Source organism: Falco punctatus, assembly GCF_963210335.1.
Source record: "Falco punctatus genome assembly, chromosome: 6".
Lineage (NCBI taxonomy): Eukaryota > Metazoa > Chordata > Aves > Falconiformes > Falconidae > Falco > Falco punctatus.
Window position 1 is genome coordinate 90336259 of NC_137585.1, and position 6738 is coordinate 90342996.

The window sequence follows — 6738 nt, forward strand, 5'->3', positions numbered from 1 at the left end:
GACTGGGAAAACAGGAAGATTCCTACAGTCTTTCTTGCCTATTCTGTCACGGGCACTGCTGGAAACAAGATTTTGGGTTTGGTGCACCAAAGGGCTGATCTGGGTTGCCTGCATACATGTAACATCTGCCTTGTACTACGCATGAAATGTGAAGAGTTTCAGGCAGTTTTCTTCAGCCTCTGAAACTTAAAAGAAAGCATAAAAGAAAGCTTTCCATCTTCCTTTCCTACGTGTCTCCTGCATTTGCATAGATGGTAATGTGGATTGTGTTAGCCTGGCTTACATGAAAGATGTAAGAGATGTTTTGTTTCTAAAATAGAGTTAATAAACACAGATGGTGTGAGAAAAAGAGAGGAATGGAGCTTCTGCTTTCTTATGTAAAGGAAAGCTGTTCTCAAAAACATTTCTCATTTTCTCCCTTGAAGCAGTTGATTTGAAAAAAAAAATTATACACAATTTCCTGCCTTTTAATGTCCATAATGCTAATTCCCCCCACAAAAAGATCTTTTACAGAGTTCATTCAGAAAAAAAAAAAAAAATCTTACAGATTTAACTGTCTTCAGAAGACAGAAGAAGATTTTAATGGTAAGAGAAATGGGAAGATGGGTAAGAATGGGGAAGGAATGGCAATGGCTGGGTGTGAGGCACCAGAAAGGACCAAAGGCAGGAGACTATAAGTGAATGCTGCAAGAGTGGCACGTGCTGACGGGACCTCGATGAGGAGCCCACCAAAAAATTGGCACACACACAGCGTGCAGCTGCTCAGAACACAGTCAGGAAACAAAGGGCCAGGAGTAAATCCTGGTAACTCCCAGAGGTGGAGCAGGATGGACAGTGTAGTTGCTACCAGCAGCTAAAGGGAACTAGAGGCACCTCCAGAACCAGCACATGGTCACCGATCTAAGAGGAACCCGGCAAATTTGGTGAGGACATGATGGCACCATTCCTCATCTTCAAAGTTATCACAAAGCTGGGCACAGACCTCCTGGTGCCTGCATGCTGGCCAGATGCCTTGGATACACCCACCTTGTGAGCATGTGGTTATGAGAATATGAGTGTGACTGAGTCAAATCAGTACTGCTTTAAAATAACTTCACCTGCCTAAAAAGTGATAAAAAGTCACCCTTCTGTAGGGACTTGCACTGACTTTGCTACATTGTGGCTGCTCACTGATTATTCCTGTACATCCAGCCCCTGGGCAGGACCATGCACCTCTCCAACTTCCTGAGCACGTAGCCTCCTCCTGTGCAGGTGTGGAGAATATTCTTTACATAAAGTACATCCATATTTGCCTACACTGGCAAAAGTATCCGGCAAAACTTTTTAAATAAACCAGGGGATGCATCTGCCCTGCCCCACCCCACAGGCTAGGGCACATCCCGGTGAACACCGGCCTGCCTCTGAAAAACAGATCTCCAGACAGGAGAGCCATGAGTGCTGTCGGGAAGACCGACAAAAGGAGTGCACCGCATCCAGTAGCACTGAAGTAAAGGAAACGTGAGTGTGCTGTTGCCATTTACCGTCTTCTTTTTGCAGGTTTCCAGTTTCTGTGGAGGGCTGCAGGATTCAAGGTCTCCCAGGAAGCCTGGTCTTGCAGGCACTGGTGGAGACAGGCTATTGACTGCTCCATCTCAATAAAACTGGCCCTTGCAGGAAGCTTTCTGAGGCATGGCTCGGTTCTAGCAAAGTGGGAGGCCTGCAATAGCAAGGGCTGCCTGAACACATTGAAAGGTAGACGGTTGCTTTTGTTGAGAGGTTAATTTTGGGGAATGAACATTTATCCCACAGCTACTTCCTCCTGACATCAGCGTGGTAGAAAGTCACATCTCAGTGCTGACTTTAGAGATGCAGCATCCTCCCCTGCCTCCCACACAGACCCTGAAGTGCCACGTCCACATGAACTCACACTAAGTCTGTACTGCTTCCACACTGACTTGGACTCTGGCCCAGGTCTAGAGCAAGGAAATTGCAGCTTCAAGTGGAAGCCCCAGTGGAAGAGCAAAAGAAGAAAATTCAAATTCATCTCCCAGCCCCTTTTTGCGGCTCGTGTAGTAGTGAAAGCACCCAGACATCTCTCACTACAGCAGATCAGGGCTAACAAAAGCTGTCTCAGTGGGGTCTAGCAGCAGCCCCTGGCCACTTAGCAGGAGAGAGCCAGAGCTCTTTTTAGCCCAGATGATTCAGCACAAAGAAGCCTTTATAGCTCAGCAGCAGGCATCTCGCACATCTTCTCATCACGCCTCTTCTCAAGTTCTAAATACAAGGGGACAAAAGTTCTTACAAACCTCTGATTCTGTCAATTCCCTGAACATATGCCTGTAAGGCTGTTTCTGGCATTTAAGTATCTTTAAATGGAAAGGATAGAGCTCTTAACTATCACAGGACACCGCGTGCACCATCCTTCTTTCAGAGCCAGCATCTTCCCTGGCATAAGCTAATAACCACTTGTGATATGTGCATTTGTAGGGCAGGATACTGAACAACACTGAACAGCAGCAGCAGAAAGTTCGATGCAAGCAGCTGTGCACCATGAAGGATGAGCGGGAGGTCCTCCATGCCAAAGGGTATCACAGCAACCAAGATCTCAGCCATATTTTAAAGGGATTAGAAGTGCATAAATGGCAAGAAGAATTTTCATAACAAAAGACTAAATAGATGCAAGTTTGCAAGCGACAGTAACTCTCTGCTTTATAGGAAAGTTACGCTAGATACAAAGGAACACCAGGAAGAGGTCTTATCCCACCCTGCCAGCTGCTGTGGGGGTGCAGCATCCTCAGAAACAGCCCATATCTGCTGGCTCTGGCAAGGAGCCTCCACTAGGTAGAGGCAGAACAGAAATTCATGCCCTAAGTGCCCTATTCATGTGAATGAATAGTCAGTTCAGACTGTTCAGAAAGGAATATTCAATCTTTGGAAGTTTTCTCTCTCTCTTGTTTTGGTTTTGGGTTTTTTTTTGTTTGTAATTTACCATTTGGATCACATTTTTGCTGTTTTTTTCAGGACTTATCCTGGCTGGGGATAACTTTGACACTCAGCTACACACCTGCCAAGGCCTGACCAGGCAACAGCTCTGGAAGTGACCTGGAAAAATGCGAAGTAAACCTAGATATCTGCAGTTTTGCTTCTGGGCACAAAGATGCCAAAGCATCCATGCCTATACAAGGCTGAACAACTTTGTACTGATACTTAACCCTGACGTTCTTAGTGACTCTCTTACAAGCTGTTGGGAAGAGCAAGAGCACAGAGCCACTGCTTGCTCACTTACTGCTATAGCTCAGGGAAAAAAAAATATGCCCTGATTTCTTTCCTCCCTCTGTTTGGATGAGTGGGAAAGGGGACTTGAAATAAGGGCCCTGGCTATTAGGAGGAGCATAGGAACTGCTGGCTGTAGCCACCTGCCTCCCAGCTCAGAACCCCTAGCCCTGCAATTCCTATTCCTAACCTGGGGCATGCCTTTTTAACCCTCCTGATGAGACTGGGCCACTATTTGGAAAAAAAAAAAAAATCAGGGAAAATACATGAAAGAAGAAGCAAGTGTTTCTGAAGTAAAGGATAACTGATCAGCACCCTAGACACTGGTTTTATCCCTTAAAGGATTCATGAGAGAAATGCACGTAACTTGGAGCAGGAGTCCATTCCCCAGTGAGCGCCATCTCCTCCAGGCTTAGCATCAGGTGCATTTTCACTTTCTAATATTTTCGAACAAAGGGCCAATTTAGGAGGAGGCCAAGGGTGAGGACTCCTTGGAAATTAAGCACAACAGTATTATTACTTAAATCTTGCACACATCTCTAACACAGCTAGGTGCCTGCCCATGGGTGGAAATCCAACCTCCACTTCTCGTTCTAACTTCAAAACAGAACTCTTCTTAGCTGGGTCTGAAGGTCCGAGCACTGTTGTTGTTATCAACCTTCATAAAAGATCTTTTGTCTGTCCCTGAAGGCAGTTTAACAGTGAAATATTCAGTATTATTTCAGCACTGAAAATAGTGTCCTCTCCACATCTTGGTTATGTTGTGTTCCCACACTTGTCAGATGATGACCCAGAAGAGGTAAAAGCCACATCAGTCTTCTCAGCGCCCTAGAGTCAGCCAGGGATAAGGTTTGACTGGGCATTGCAGAAGATTTATTGGAAGACGTGGCTGAGCTGAGATCCCTGATCACTTGTGGGATTTCATGGCACAACAGATCAGGTTGTGTTTCACTGTGCAGGGCTGGTGTTCTCCTGTACTGGCATCTCCCTGGCTCCGTCACTGAGCATTCACAACTGAGATTTAAGATGTGGATGTGCATAATCTAAACCATACCACGTGTTATGTTCCGTGTGTCTTGCTAGAGGCCAGGTCACTATTCTCAGTAAGTTCCAGTATGAGATCCTACTTATATTCTTAGGTTATAACTAAATGAGATTTCACTAAGAATTGAACTTATTTTTAACAAGGTGGGAAAAGTCCTTTTTCATCTTCTGAGACTCAGTTCTCTCCTTCGAGTCAGCCAGCTAGGACACCTCCACCAGGGTGCTGAGTCACACAGCCTAAGATGGTAGCACCTTGTCCTTACAGAAATGGGTGTGATAACATCTGGGTTTTGAACCCTGAGCTGAAACAGTGCCCGTGCCCTACTGCCAAGCTGAGTCACGGAGACAGCCGCAGTGAGAGAGGCCTTGAGCACAGCAAATACCTCTACCTGCAGTCCAGTCCAAAGCCCTGACCCTGAAGGACAACACACACACAGCTCCTTCCAGCAGCTCCTGTGGGAGCTGGCTTAAACCTGCTGCTGCCAGTTATTTTCATTCTTATAGATAAAGATAAGCTGTGGATATGGCAGAGCAGTATTTGGTATAAATCGGTTCGTTGAAACTCAGCCAACTTGTGTCAGGGCTGAAATAAAACCAAAAAGAATAAGTCACCCATCCCAATTATTTTATTTTTATTTCAGCAGTGCTAAAATAATTCAAATGAAAGCAGGTCTCGACAGCAAAGAAAACAGCTTCTGTGCCAGAGAGCCTGCTCACGGGCACAGGGACAGGCTGGCAGGACGGCAAGGGCACAGTGAGGAGGAGTGTGCCAAGGGACACTGCCGGGCACCAAGGAAGCAGGAGGCAAGTGCCTGCCCCTGGCTCCACTGCCCTGCCCTGCCCTTGCTGACACTTTGCAATCTGCTCGACCTTCAGCAGGTCCCGGCGGTGCCTGGCTGGCGAGGTACAGCCTACCTGTGCACCAGGCTCATGGCAAGAGGCTGTGACACCACCATGTGCAGCCCTTTGTAGGTGACTTTGGAGAGCGGAGATTTATGGCTGATGCTTTGGTCTGCTCAGCATAGAAAATAGTTGGTTTATAGGCAAAAATAACCCTATAGAGTGTTGTCTGGGACATCTACTTCCATATTTCACAATCTGTAATAGCAGCAGGCTGTGGGCAGAACCCAGCAGCAGGGGGTGGTGGCTCTTTCAGTTCAACAGTAAAGACAAAGGGAGCATGGGACTAAACCTGCTCACCTCTAGCTTACGCTTTACAGATGCTCCTCTCTGATTTAGCCCTGGCAATCCCAGCATGATGAGGAAGTTTTCAGAGAAGATCCCAAAGACTACCTCCATTTCATTTTCTGCAGGTCTCTAATTGTTTCCAAACAAGACATCCCTTGTTGCTTGGTCAACATAAACCCACAGTGCCAATATCCGCTTATATCCTACCTTGTCCCCCCACAGCTTTCCAGCTTCTCCAGCCAAGCACTGGCCTCATTGGGTTTCTGTCAGACTCAAAATCCCTTCTGCAAAATTTCCTCAAGCCTCCCCCTCTTTCTTCTCCTCCTCGCTGCAGGTGGCTTTGGTTGCTCTTCCCTAACAGGCAAGGAGGTACCATTTCCCTCTCTCTCTGAGTTCTTGTCTCCAGAAGTAGATTAAACTTGAAGAAATTAGATTTTTATCTGTCTCAGCTGCTCACTACAAGGCACAGGTGAAAAGGCCTCAAAGAATTGCTCATCGTGCCACGGCAATGGGGGAGGCTGTGGGCTTATGGTGCAGTTGAAAGGGGAGTTGCAGTCCCCACACACATTGGCAGCTGCAAAAACCCAGCACTGATGAAGTAACATCACTTTGCTTTGCTCTGCCTGGATGACTAGTGCAGGTGCTTGTATCTCTCATCGCTGAAGAGCAATTTCTGTGCTGCGAGCCAGCTGAGCTGCATGCGGATGAAGTGACCTACACCCCAGGAGTGCACATTTCTCTCATTTTACAACAGAGGGAGTCTGAAAACCTTCCTCGAAGACCAATATCTGAAATTAGGCGAAGTCTGTAGTAGGTAGGATGTGGCAGAGGGGGAACACAGACCCAGAAAGGGCCCATCTAGTAGTGCCTGGTGGCTGTGCAACCCCTAGGATGTCACATCCCTGACCATCCCACCAGCAGTCATTATGCAGGCTATTAACTGTTCACCATGGCAAGCTGCTGTGCTGTGAGATGCTGAACCATGTCTGGTCCAGCTCAGCGTGCAAGAAGCTTCACAGACCCAACACTCGCCAGAACCAGGGACATACCCCAGCCAAAAGCCCTGCCAGAACTACAGCTCTTCTGAGCTTCTCTTTATCATCTTTAAAACACATAAACTCTGCCTGAGCCACCTCTTAGCAGGGTTTATCTGAAATCAGCATGTCAGGAACTCGGGTCATGTCCTCTTGGGCAGTGGAGAGCCACTTGAGAAGATTATGCCTGTGGTTCTGCTCTTACTCACCCACTCAACCA

At 47.0% G+C, this 6738-nt stretch overlaps 1 protein-coding gene across 1 annotated transcript in view; it reads left to right on the forward strand.

Annotated features, from left to right (window-relative positions):
* The window catches only part of CELSR1 (cadherin EGF LAG seven-pass G-type receptor 1), a 295961-nt gene that overhangs the window by 86124 nt on the left and 203099 nt on the right, over positions 1-6738 (forward strand). The gene's annotated exons all lie outside the window — the stretch shown is intronic.